Here is a 13,777-nt window from a genome sequence, read left to right as displayed (position 1 = left end):
GCGCAGGCGCAGGAAACGATCCGTTTTGGCGGGCGGTTGGCGTTGCGCAGAAGACGGCGGCTGGGGTGTCTTGTGGTCCGGCCTCTTCACAGGGGAACAGGGACGACATTAGCGTGAGTGATCGCTGTCGATCCCGGGTAAGTGGCGGACAGTCTTGCCTAGCCGTATGAGGTCTTGAACCGACTCCAGTTGGGCCAGTTATTGTGTGAAATGAATGGACTGTGGGGTGGGGGCTCGTGAAGAGGGAGCGGTGGGTCGGGCCAACCAATGGAAGAACAGGGGCGGATGTTTTGTCACCGTAGGTTTTGTGGAGCTTTGAAGCCGAAGAGTTTGACTGGCAGGTGTACAGGCCAATTGGATCTGCCTTTAGCTTTCGACTTTTTGGTTCTTGGGCCTTCGGAATGTGGGAGGCGGGTTTTCTTCTCCTGAGCAGCGTCTCACTGAGCCAATGAACACGAAGCGCGCGGTAGGTTGGGCTCCACCAAGAGGCAGCGGTTTGACTCCAATGGGGAAAGAGGGAGTCGCGCGGTTAAATGGATGGACCAGATCTGGAGCCAGTAAGAGGACAGCCTGTGAAGAGCGCTTGGCCGGGTTGTCCAATTAGCGCTCCAAAAGACTAGAGTTCTTAGATTTGTAGTGGCGAGGAAGGGAATTAAATGCCTGTGTTGGCGCGTCGGGGTGGGTATTTTATGCACAATGACTTCTCTAACGAAGCCTTTAGGCCTGCATCCCATAAACCTCCCCAAGTAGGGAAACGGTACATTTGGTCTTGTATAACCTCGAGTTTGCCATTTTCCCCCCACATCTCTACATCCCACCATCCACTATAGGTTTAGGGGGAAATAAGGGAAGTTCGCTTGTTTAGGAAGACTGACTGATAATGTTAGAACGAATGGGATAAGTCTATGTACTGTCATGGAAAGACACCCGAGAAAAATCTACATAATTCATATTCCCACGGACAACTCAGTATTTGTAAATCCATACAGAAAGTTTTGGAAAGGTACATAACCAGAATGTGCTACCTCTAGGGATACAGGGAGATTGAAGCAGATTGGATCTCTAATGTTTAAATCTTTGCAGGGATAATAATTTGTGATTAAAATTAAAAAGTCAGCTGTTTTTTTGTGTTTGCATTCATAACCACGTACTTATCACCACCATTCTCCTTACACCTCAAAAGAGGAAAGAGTGCAGTTTTTCTCTTAGAAACTAAGGTGATTCTCAGTCTGAAAGGATAAATAAAAACTTAACTTTTGAGTACTTAGTACTGGCTAGGCATCATGCTCTGAGCTTTACAAGAATTAATCCCTGTTCCCAATGCCTTTTTCTTAGTCTCTTTGAGGAACTTTACCCCACTACATATACCTCTTTCTATAATCGATTAAAGAGTTTCTAAGCCCTGCTTTCTGCTGTTTCTCTGAGGATGTCTGAATTTGAATAAGAAGGAAGCTGCTTGAAGAGGATATTTAGAATGTTGGGTGCACGAGGGCTCATCCATCATGTCCTGGATTCTATCGCCATTCGATTATATTTTCTTCGAAGTGTTTATTTTACATGCAGCCCATCTACTGTCGGTAATGCCCATTCTGCTTATTCCAACTTTTACTAAGATACAGAAGTTTTCATTATATTTTGGCTGTATCAATATATACTGCTCTATTCACTGATCTATTTAGCATCAAGGGAAAAATGTTTAAATACTGTAATAAGCATAGCTACATATGAAGTACCCATATGATTAGAGACCTTTCTGACAAAAGACAGATTTTTAGTTGAGCTTATAATGAACAGAGGAGGGATTTCCATATTCTGGCACTTGCAAAAGGACAAACCTATTTCATATTTGGTTATAAACTATTTGTAGGTATACTGATAATGCAGCTACTTAGTTTATAAGAACTAAAGGGGTATATATAGGTTAAAGTATCTGTCCATAATTTATTTAGGTTTGCAAAGAATGCAGCCTTGGTCTGCAGTTTCTCACCTTCAGCACTCTTGACATTTCTGGCAGGATCAATGTACCTCACATCCCTCAACTCCCATTTGTGACATTCAAAATGTCTCTAGATATTGCCAGATGTTGGGGGGGGGGTGTTGTGGGAGCAAAGTCTCCACCAGTTGAAAACGATTGGTCTAAAATGACAGTCCTAGAGTTAGTTATCTTGTCAAAATCTTTTACCAATTGGAAATTTGAGGGAGAAGATGGGTGAAGGGGTTTAGGAAGTTTCCTTTGGTAAATGGATCACTAAATCCTAATGATTATCTCTTCAGATATAGAGTGATCATTGTTTCATTGGATAAAAGGAAATTTTCATTAATTTTTTTTACCATTGATTGCATCTTATGTTTGGCTTCTTAAAACAAGAGTCCCCAGGCCGGTATGGGTCAGCGGCCTGTTAGGAACCAGGTGCATAGCGGGAGGTGAGGGGCGGGGTGAGTGAGCAGAGCCGCCTGAGCTCCGCCTGCTGTTCCCCGCCTCCGCCGCTGTGGAAAGGTCGTCTTCCATGAAACCGGCTCCTGGTGCCAAAAAGGTTGAGGGCCAATGTCCTAAAATAATGGCAGATATGTTTTCTAAGAAGGTAGACTTGCTTTAGATGCTTCTTGCATATCACCTGAATTAAGTCTCTTTCCTTTACTGGGATTCTTTTGGATCAGTGTCTCAAACTTTTTGACCTTGGTCCTCAGAAATAAACACATTTTATACTGACCTTGTACACTATTGAAACAAGTTTCACTGTACAAATAAATGCCAAAGCAGTCTAATATTTTTTGCACTTACAGTACATTATTTTATTGCCTTAAACACGTAGGTCTTTTTCTTCTGAACGATATAGCTGCATACAGACCCACAGTTTAGAGAAAAAAGAAAAACAACTGATCTGTAGATTAGGTAACGAAATTATGCCACATTAGATTACTCTTTGAGTGGATTCCTCCCGTCTCCAACCCAACTACTTATATTTATAAATTTATATTTATTTGATGTTTTTTATGTATTTTAATTAGATTTCAGGATTTGAACGTAGTTTTATGGTATTTTGGTGTGCAAGTAAAAATTGCTCATTTTATTGTGAATTCTCTTACAGTGTCATCGTTAATAGGTCTGATGACCATTTCTCTGATGGGAAAATTTTAGTGGGTAATTTTTCATTTAAGTTCCAAGAGTATCACATTGAAAACTCTATAACTTAAGACTTTTTCTTGCCTTTGAAAAACCTGGCTTGGTTGTTAACAAACAAAATGTTGAGACTATGTTATAAAAATTAAATATCAAGCACTGTGTTTTAGTCCTTAGAGGCATACTATTAACAGCCAAAACTAAAAGGGAAAGTAACACGGTTTCACTGAAAACTAATCAGTAGGGGAGCAGAATGATGTCTGAGGAAAAACAAAGAACATACCTCTGAAGTGGCTGGATTTTTATATGTCTGGGAAAGTTCTGATGGTTTTCAGAGCCCTGACAATAGCTCTAGAGAAGTGTCCAGGGTACAAAGGTTTTTGAGGAAGACAGGTATTTTTTGCTTTTATTGAGGTATTTTATTTAAACACATAGCATGATATATTTATCTTAATGGAATAGCCCATTCAACAATCCCTGGTAAAGCATTTCTTTCCTTTTTCTTTTTATTTGCTCTATTTTTATTTCCATTCACCTTACATGGTATTGGGCCTAAAGCTGTGTGCTATGGATATTGGTTTTAAAAGTAATAAATTATTGTGTGAAATATCACTTGTAGCTGACTCAGTATGGCTGCTATTTATACGTTGTTATTCATGAACTTGGACTGTGGTCTCTCATCTTTTTTCCCTGATGTAAACTTTGATTTCCTTTGCTCCTTGTAGAGGATGGCTTTAGCTGATCGTTGAACTAATGGGAAGGAGTCCAGGTCATCCTGAGAAGAGTTGGCTTGTGCAGACTCCAAGATGCAGATTTGTTGGACATTTGTGAGCCTCTTGAAGCCACATATTTATGTCTGACGACAACTTTACACTTGTGTTGGCAGAACACCCACAGTGACAACTGTTGCCTATGTTTAGTCTGTCCAGGAGCTCTACCAGCTAGCATGTTGGGGAAAACATACACTGTTTTTCTTAGTAGCTATGTAAATATTAAACTTTTCTGAGTTTGCTGTCTTAGATCTGCCAATATTTTTGGATAAATTACATCCTCTGATTGCCTCAATTTACCCCTTGAAATGAGGAATTAGAGGTTTTAGGCAACCTTTGGGTCACTTGAACCACACTTCTTTTTGGATCAGTAATTAGTTTTATATGTATCCAGTTTATGATTTTAAAAAATTTTATTTCCCTTCTGTGTTTGTTTCTTTTTTTTCTTTTATTTTGTCTCCCTATGGGTTAGTTTCTCATGGCTGCTATAACAAATTACCACAAAGTTGGTGGATTCAAACAATGGCAATTTATTCTCTCACAATTCTGGAGGCCAGAATTCTGTAATTAAGGTGGTAAGCCCCCTCTGGAGGCTGTAGGGGAGAGTCCCTTCCTTACCTTTTTCAGCATCTGGTGGTTGTCAGCCTCATCTTGTTTCCTCCGTCTCTCTTTGCTCTGTCTTCACATTCTCTTCATTTGTCTCAGAATTCCTTTTCCTACCTCTCTTATAAGGATACATTTAATTGCATTTGAGGCCCACCTGGATAATCCAGTTTAAATTCTCCTTTCACATCTCTTAGTCACATCATTTGCCAAATAAGGTAATATTCACAGGTTCTAGGGATTGGTGCATAAATATCTTTTTGGAGCCATCATTCAGATCAGTATACCCTCCCTGGTTCTTTAACCCCTATGCAAATTTTTACCTGCTTCAAAGAAAAAAAGGTTACTTAAAAAGAGAGAGAGGCAAGTAGGGAGCAGGGCTCAGGAGACTGGGTTCTTATTTCTGCCATTAAGTAGTGATACAGTAACCTTGGGTGAGCTATTTGTCCTCTTTGGTCCTTAGTTTCTTCATCTTAAAATATATGGAAGAATTTGGGTAGATGATAGTTAATAGACTTATTGACCAAACACTCATGAAATGACTCCTAAAATGTCTTATTAGAGTTTGTTTTTGAAGTCAGTAATTTTAAATGCAAAACAAGAACTCATCCAGTACTTGGGGTCTATGTAGTTTTGTGGTGTGGTCTTGCCTAGAACAGACAGAAAACTGAATTGTTGGCTGGTTGTCAATTCCTGGAGTATTATTAACACAGGATAACAAATCTGTCCTTGTTAATTGTGTGTGATTTTCTAAAAAGAGTGGAATGGACTAGCTGGGCCATTTTCTATTTTCATCCTAATGAAGCTGTGGACTTTGTAGTCTGGATTTCCTTTCTAGTAAGAGGAGTTTGTCAAAATTAAGCACTGACAGATTTTTTTTCTGTCTGAAACTAGGTCATGGGCCTAGTTTTAGAATTTTTCACATGCAGTCTTATTCTTCAAACTTACTGAGTCCTTTTCCATTGTGTTTCATTGTTAGGGAGGACACTAGAAAGCATGGGATTAAGATGATGTTGTTGAAAGGACTATTTCAAGATCCAAGTTTTGTAACACACTAATTATCTATTTCTTCCATGGAGAGGAGAAACCAAATTGAATTCAAGTATTTCCTGATTGTAATCTACATTTCTTAGAATAAAGCAAATTTATATCTGAGCCAGAAGGCATAATTATGTCAGAATAAAATGCCCTCAGCTAGAGAGGTCAACCAACACGTTGGGAAATCTTAAGTTTGGTTTCTGAGGCAAATACTTGGACTTTATGTGCCTTGTTTCTCATCAAGGCACATGGAGTAAATCAGTAAGACTCATTTACCTCAGACAGAATTGTGGAGTATAACATACTGCTAATTTGTTCAGTACTTTGCAACAATAAGTTATACCAAAGGATCTGATAAAACATAAGCAAACCTCATTTATATGAATAGATGGAAACAAGCATAGATAAAACTTATAGATAGTTCAGAAAATTCATGAAACTTATTTTTAACTTCCTGTATCATCAAACATTTTACCTTTGGTTTCCTGTATATTTTCCAGAATTTCCTTGTTCTTTTTCCATAATAGACATGAGGTAAGTAAGGAAAAGAGCTAACCTTAAATTAGATGATAAAGGAATCAATTCATCAAGAGGACACAACAGTCCTAAATTATGCTCAACTAATAATAAAGATTCAAAATACATGAAAGAAAAAACATATACATCTGCAATTATGTTAAATAACACACTTCTATGTAACCCATGGATCAAAAAAGAGATCGCAAAGGAAATTACAAAATATTTTAACTGGGCCCTGGCTAGGTACTCAGTTGGAGCGTCATCCCATACACTGAGGTTGCAGGTTTGATCCCCAGTCAGGGCACATACAAGAATCAACTAATGAATCCATAAATGAGTGAAACAACAAATTGATGTTTCTCTTTCTCTTACTGTCCCCCTTCTTCTCTGTCTAAAAATCAATTTTAAAAAAAGCAAAAATGTCTAAATTTCGTGACTTATTTTTGTCTTAAGAACCTATAAAAAGAGTAAATTAAACCAAAAGGAAGCAGTAAGTAGTTGATTAAGTATAAAACAAAACAACAGAGAAAAATCAATAAAACTGAAAGTGGGTGTTTCAATAAAATTAATAAACCAAGCAAGTCCGATCAGGAAAAAAAAGAAGGTACAAATTACTAGTATCAGGAATAAGAGAAGGCTTATCATTACTGGCCCTACAGACATTAAAACTATAATAAGGGAACATTATTAACAATTATGCCAATATATTCAGTGTCTTAGATGAAATGAATCACCTCTTTGAAAGACAAACTTCACTAGCTCTATATCTGTCAAAGGAATAGAATTTGTAGTTAAAAACCTTCCCACAGAGAAAAGTCCAGGTCCAGATAGCTTTACTGGTGAATTGTAATAGACAGTTAAAAAATAATACCAATTCTACACAAAGTCTTCAGGAAAATAGAAAAGGAGGAAATACCAAAGCATATTATTTTTAACTTCATTTGCTATCAACCATTCAACTTCTATTGCTTTACATTTTAAGTGTTCTCCAGTTTTATATTTCTCACATAACAGACCTATGAAATAAGTAGGGCAAATAACTAATAGCCTAACAGTTAAATGAACTGTCCAGTTCCACCTTTCAGTGATTTATTTAGTTGGGAGGGGACCCACATCTTATTCCTAGTCCTGATCTTGCCATTGTTAACAAGTTGTCCCTTCAGTAGCTTTTTTGTACAACTTTTGGAGACAGGTCTAGCCATTGATTTGACCAAGGACAAACTGTTAGAATCCTGAGCCACTGAGTTGAAGACTGGGCTAGACGCAGTGCTCCTGCAATACTTGACTTACTAAGCCCTCAATAAATGTCCCATAACTAACCAAACAATTTTATTTATTTTAAAAAATATTTATTTAATTTTTGGAGAGAGGGGAAGGGAGGGAGAAAGAGGGAGATAAACATCGATGTGAGAGAGAAACATTGATCCGTTGCCTCTAGTATGCACTCTGACCAGGAACCAAACTGGCAACCCAGCATGTGCCCGACAGGGAATCAAACTGGCGACCTTTTACTTTGCTGGATGACACCCAACCCACTGAGTCCCTCTGGTCAGGGCTTAACCAATTAATCTTAGAGCGAGGATCAGAATTACTGTATTAATCATCCTTTTGGTATAGAATTTGAATTGGGAACTGGACAAAAAGAGAGTCAGGCACATCTTTTTTGTCTTAAGTAACACGTCAAAATGCTCAGTGGAGAACTGGGTGGTCTGAGATTGGCCATCCCTTTAGCCGTTTATCTGATGGTGGCCTTTCTTTGCATTTAACTATCAATATATCTGAAGTGTAGAGCACACTTTTATGATATTGTGGCATAGTAACTCACACTTAAATGTCAGTAGAGACACTTGCAAAGACCTACAAGGTTCAATAATTTCTGGTGTGGGTTTGTTTCTCCTGTCATCACCCATTATGTATTTTTTTTACAGCTTTTAAATTGCCACAGAGAGAAATTGGTCAGGATCATAATAGATAGCCAAGGAGCTGCCAAGGATACTGGTGTATGGGATGGGGAAAAGTTCAATACTCGCTTGACTTTATTTATCTAAATTGTAGGCTATGACTTCAATATAATTCATGTTGCACATACACCAAGGGAATAGCAAAGCATAAAATTATGCTGTATGTTGAAGGAATGCTTTCTTTTACTCCCTGAAGCTTTATAGTCTGAGATATCTTTCTTCTTCTAATTATATGAAAACTTTTTCATTAGCATGTATTAATCAGATTTTAGCCTGTTGGTTTAAATTCTAATACCATCTCAACAGTTAAATTAGAGGTGTTTTAGAGATTTTAGTTATGGTTATACAAATTTTTATGTTTCTTGAATGTCTTCACTAAACTTAGATTATGAGAGACCATAAATTGTCTGGCACAGTAAAAATCCTTCCTTGAAATAGAGAATTTGTTGAAATGACCTGTAGGGGCCTTTGTAATAATCCTTAAGCTGCTGATGTCCCAAATCTACACAAACTAGATGATAACAGGATAAGCACCAAGTCTTAATTTTATGGCTGTTTGAAAATTGCTTTACGACCATAAATTTATTTGGGAGTGGACATTTTAGTTTTGGGGGGTTTTTTTTTGTTTGTTTGTTTTTTGTTTTAAGATTTATTTTTATGTGCTCGCTGGTGTGGCTGAGTTGGTTGGGGGTCGTTTTATAAATCAAAAGGTCTCTGGCTTGGTTGCCAGTGAGGGCACATGCCTAGATTGCGGGTTTGGTCCCCAATTGGGCGCCTACAAAAGGCAACCAATTGATTTTTCTCTCCCTCTCTTTCTCCCACTCTTCCCCTGTCTCTAAAATCAGTAAGCATTCCTCAGGTGAGGATTTTTTTTTTTTAAGATTTATTTATTTATTTGTTTTATATATTTTAGAGAGAAACATCAATTTGTTGTTCCACTTATTTATGCATTCATCAGTTGATTTTTTTAAAGTATATTTTATTATGTTGTTACAGTAGTCCCAATTTTTTTCCCTTTGCTTCCCTCTGCCTACTATCACCCTTCCCTCCAGCAATCCCACCCCCCCTTAGTTCATGTCCATGGGTCATGCATATAAATTCTTTGGCTTCACCTTTTCCTGTATTATTCTTAACTTCCCCCTGTCTATTTTATACCAACCAATTTTATGCTTTGTAATCCCTGCACCATTTCCCCCTTTCTCCCCCTCCCCGCTCCCAGCTGATAACCCTCCAAATGATCCCCGTACCTATGATTCTGTTCTTATTCTGGTTTGCTTAGTTGGATTTTGTTTTTATTTTTTAGATTCAGTTGTTGATAGTTGTGAATTTGTTGTCATTTTTAATGTTCAGTTTTGATCTTTTTCTTAAATAAGTCCCTTTAACATTTTATATAATAATGGCTTGGTGGTGATTAACTCCTTTAGCTTTACCTTGTCTGGGGAGCACTTTATCTGCCCTTCCATTCTAAATGATAGCTTTGCTGGATAGAGTAATCTTGGTTGTAGGTCCTTGCTTTTCATCACTGTGAATACTTCTTGCCAGTCCCTTCTTGCCTGAAAAGCTTCTTTTGAAAAATCAGCTGATAGTCTTACAGGCACTCCTTTGTAGGCAACTCTGCTTTTCTCTTGCTGCTTTTAAGATTCTCTCTTTATCTTTAACCTTTGACATTTTAATTATGATGTGTTTGGTGTGGTCCTCTTTGGGTCTAGCTTGTTTGGGACTCTCTGTTTCCTGGACTTGGATGTCTGTTTCCTTTGCCAAATTAAGAAAGTTTTCCTTCATTATTTTTTCACATAAGCTTTCAATTTCTTGTTCTTCCTCTTCTCCTTCTGGTACCCCTATGATTCGGATGTTGGCATGTTTAAAGTTGTCCCAGAGGTTCCCAAGCCTCTCCTCATTTTTTTCAATTCATGTTTCCTCATTCTGTACTGGTTGACTGTTTTTTTCTTACTTACGTTCCAAATCATTGATTTGAACCTGGTTTCCTTCCCTTCACCATTGGTTTTGTTTGGATTTTCCTTCATTTCATTTGGCATAGCCTTCACTTCTTCCCTTATGCATTTGCCATATTTAAGCATATCTTTCAAGCTTATGAGCATCTTTATCACTAGTGTTTTGAATTCTGCATCTGTTCGGTTGACTATCTCCTTGTCACTTAGTTCTCCCACTGGAACCTTGATCCGTTTCCTCTTTTGGGACATATTTCTCTGTGTCCTCATCTTGGCAGGCTCCTGTGTTTGTTTGCCTCTATCTTAGGTAGTGCTGTCACACCTGTTAGGTTGTAACAGGCGGAGCCTTAGGTATTCATCAGTACAGGCGATCCGTTTCACCACGTTGTAGCACTGTATGTGGGGGAGGGGTCTGAGAGGGAACAATGCCACTTGCTCAGCACTCGCCCCTTTTCCGGGCACTTCTCCCACTTCCGTATGGGACTGGCACCTCTCTAGCTGTTGCCCTGGCTGTTGTTCCCAGAGTTGGTGGGTCTGCATACGTTCTAGGACCGTGGGGGCCCTTTAAACAAGCGGACTCTGCTGAGAGACTGGCAGTTTCTTCCTCTGCCCCAAACCGCACTGGTTTTCACAGTCAGAAGCAATGAGGAACCATTTTCCCTGGAACTAGAACTGTGAGCTATGCAGTCTGGTCTGGTGCTAGGAGCGCTCCCCAAGTGTCCCTCCCTACTTTTTAAAATATGTGATTGCGTTTTCCGCTGACCTGCTGCCACCCCCATCACACCGAGTCCGCTCTACCCCGGCTCCACCCCTCCTACCTGTCTGGATGAGTATTTCTTCTTTATATCTTTGTTTGTTGGACTTCCATGCAGCTCAGTTTTCTGGAACTTCTGGTTGTCTCTAGTTTTGAGGTAGTTTTATTCCTTCTTAGTTGTATCTCTCTAGGCCTCCATCTTGGCCAGAAGTCCCATCAGTTGATTCTTACATGGGCCCTGATCTTGGATCCAACTCACAATTGTGGCGAATCAGGCGATGCTCTAACCAACAGAGCTACGTGGCCAGTGCTAGTTCTCTTTTAACCCTTCTGTATTTTGTGAACATGCTCTGCTACAGTGGTATGTAAAAATATAAGATTTTTAGCAATGTACTCAAACATGGCTATTGCTTGTTTTTCTTAAGATTGTTTGTGATGAGCTCTGGCTGGTGTGAATGTGACTCGGTCGGTCATCCTGTACATCAAAAGGTTGCGGTTTAGCCCTGGGTGGTGTGGCTCGGTGGATTGAGTGCTGGCTTGTCAACCAGGGGGTCGCCAGTTCAATTCCCAGTCAGGGCACACACCTGGGTTGCGGGCTGGGTCCCCAGTTGGGGGCATGTGAGAGGTAACCACACATTGATGTTTCTCTCCCTTTCTTTCTCCCTCCCTTTCCCTCTCTCTAAAAATAAATAAATAAAATCTTTAAAAAATTTTTTTTTAAGGTTGGGATTTTGATTCCTGGTCAGGGCACTTACCTAGGTTGCAGGATCAATTCCTGGTGGGGGTGCATATGGGAGGCAACCAATTGATGTTTCTCTCTATCTCTCTCTCTTTCTAAAATCAACAAACATATTTTACAAATTAAGACACCCACCTGGCCATATTGCCTTGAGATGAAATCAGTACATTCCAAGGATTGAGTTGTTGGGAAGTACCATCTGGAAAACATTTGCCCATAATGATGCCAAATTCTGTTTTCTCATAAATCTTGGTATGTAACCTCTCCCAGTGATGGTTTAAGCGTGCCCTAACTGAATGTAAAGAATGACACTTGAGAGAAGAAATCCAGTAATTTTAATAAAGGAAAAAGATCCAATATAAAATTATGATTTTGTGGGAATGTGATCTAGTAATGAGATACCAATAATTTGTGTGTTACTGTTAAATATACCAGTGAAGCAGACTTACCACTTCAAGCAGTTCTGAGCATTGCTGTAGTACACATTCATTTATATTTTTTTAATGGTGATCAGACCTTGGAGGACAGTGCAGCCAAATAAAATTTATAAGGCAGTCTTTATTTATGATGTATATGTTTTAATTTAAAAGAAAAAAGGCCTTTTACTCCCTTGCTCATTGGAGTAGGAGGCTTGGTTAACCAGCAGACAAGATACTTGACCCCAGAGTCATTCTGTGCCTGGGTGAAGTAGTGCCTTGGCATGATTTTTAAAGGATCACAATCTGACCTGTACTAGCCAAAGGGAGTGTATCTCCTTTCTCCACACACTGTTATAAAGTTTGTGTTGTATATATGTGGTTTGTTAAAGGCAGGGGTGTTAACAATGACAGTTAATCTTCCTTCTCAACTCTTTCCTAATCCAGTCTCTTAAACAGACATTTAAAAAACTTTTAACTCCTTCTGAATTGGGTGCTCATGGGCTTTTGGTGGAGGTAGAATGAAATTTATCAGATCATTTAACAAAATCTGAGATGGCCAGGACAGCTGCAATGTGCATCTCTATGCTGTGTTTTTGTTAAAATGCCACATGGCTAACACTTTGGAAATCATAAATCTATCTAGTGGAAGAAAAAATCTCTATAGAGGGTATTTTAGTTTCATGCAGTATGCGTTACAAACCTAAAACCACTGGTACTTCTAGATTCTAATGAGCAAAGAGCAGAGACCAGATTAAAATGTTTTTTTAAACTTGGTATCTTTTCATCTGTTTTGTTTCAATAAGGCTAGATAGAGGACACTTTGAAGATAAAGCTGTAGGTGACAATTTAATCTTCACCTGAGCCATTAGCCTTCCCCAAGGGCCTTAGAGGAGAAATAGGAATTCCTCAAGCCTGGGCCTACTGAAGCCACCCATCAGTGACATATTTCAGTGATTTTCAACCTTTTTCATCCCATGGCACACATAAACTACTAAAATTCTGTGGCACACCAAAAAATAGGTATAATTTTGCTTCATTCACTCCGGACAATTATTGCTATGTTGGCTGTTACCATTTTTTTATTTGACAATCGAAGGAAAAGAGGTCATTGCCCCTGACTAGTCAGGTATTGCATGTTTTAAAAGTTTTTGCTGTACTAGTGGTTAAAAATCACTGGTATGTTTAATTAATACATATGATAAGGAGTTTTGCATATGCCCACACCCTCCTACTTTTAGAATGACTTTTTAAATTTTTCTGGAGGATTTTGCCTCTTTAGTAGGCTTATAGAATCTATATTGAAACTCTAAAATGAAGAGAGAGTTCATTGATTATGCATTTGCTCTGCCTACCACCTTCAAGTAACTGAGTAGGTAGTTAAGTGAGGCAACTTACCAGTTATTTTCTATTACTTTTTAAACAATAAAAAGGAAGCCTAGAGAAAGTTTTAGAATTGTGATATACATGCACTTTTACTTGTAAGTAGTCATGAAAATATAATTTGCTACACCAAGATTTAAGAAAAGCCACCAAGACAGCTGGCATTGAAAAGGGACTGGAGGGACCTGGGCAGAGCCTGAACTTGCACAGAGCAGACAGATATCAGAGACCCAGTGTGTGTTGTTCTGTGGTTCCAGGATTGATTGGTTAATGCAAATGTTGGCCATCATTTGTTTGTTCTGGATTTCCCCAGCTTTTCTCTTAATTTCTGGGGATTGGCAGTTTTAACATGTTTTTTTCTTTTATTCTTATAAGGTGTGGGATTTTTTTGTTGTTGTTCGTTTGTTTTTGTTCTTCTCTTTCTGCTTCACCTCTTCACCTCCTCCTTTTTTATTTTTATGGAAGATTCATCTGTTAAAAGTCTCCTGTCATCGATTTGGAATGCAGGTTCTGACTGTGCTTGA

General features: G+C 38.7%; 1 protein-coding gene across 1 annotated transcript in view; it reads left to right on the top strand.

Moving 5' to 3' along the window:
- Nucleotides 1-77: 77 nt before the first annotated feature.
- The window catches only part of CBX5 (chromobox 5), a 33,131-nt gene continuing 19,431 nt past the window's right edge, over nt 78-13,777 (top strand). The window contains exon 1 of the mRNA XM_090273305.1: nt 78-137. The gene's annotated coding sequence lies outside the window, so the exon portion shown is untranslated. The remainder of the gene's footprint in view (nt 138-13,777) is intronic.

The sequence above is a fragment of the Furipterus horrens genome, unplaced genomic scaffold, assembly GCF_987537825.1.
Source record: "Furipterus horrens unplaced genomic scaffold, mFurHor1.1.pri manual_scaffold_4, whole genome shotgun sequence".
Classification (NCBI taxonomy): domain Eukaryota; kingdom Metazoa; phylum Chordata; class Mammalia; order Chiroptera; family Furipteridae; genus Furipterus; species Furipterus horrens.
Note: the sequence above shows the minus strand (reverse complement) of the source record. Positions and strands in the feature narration are given on the sequence as shown.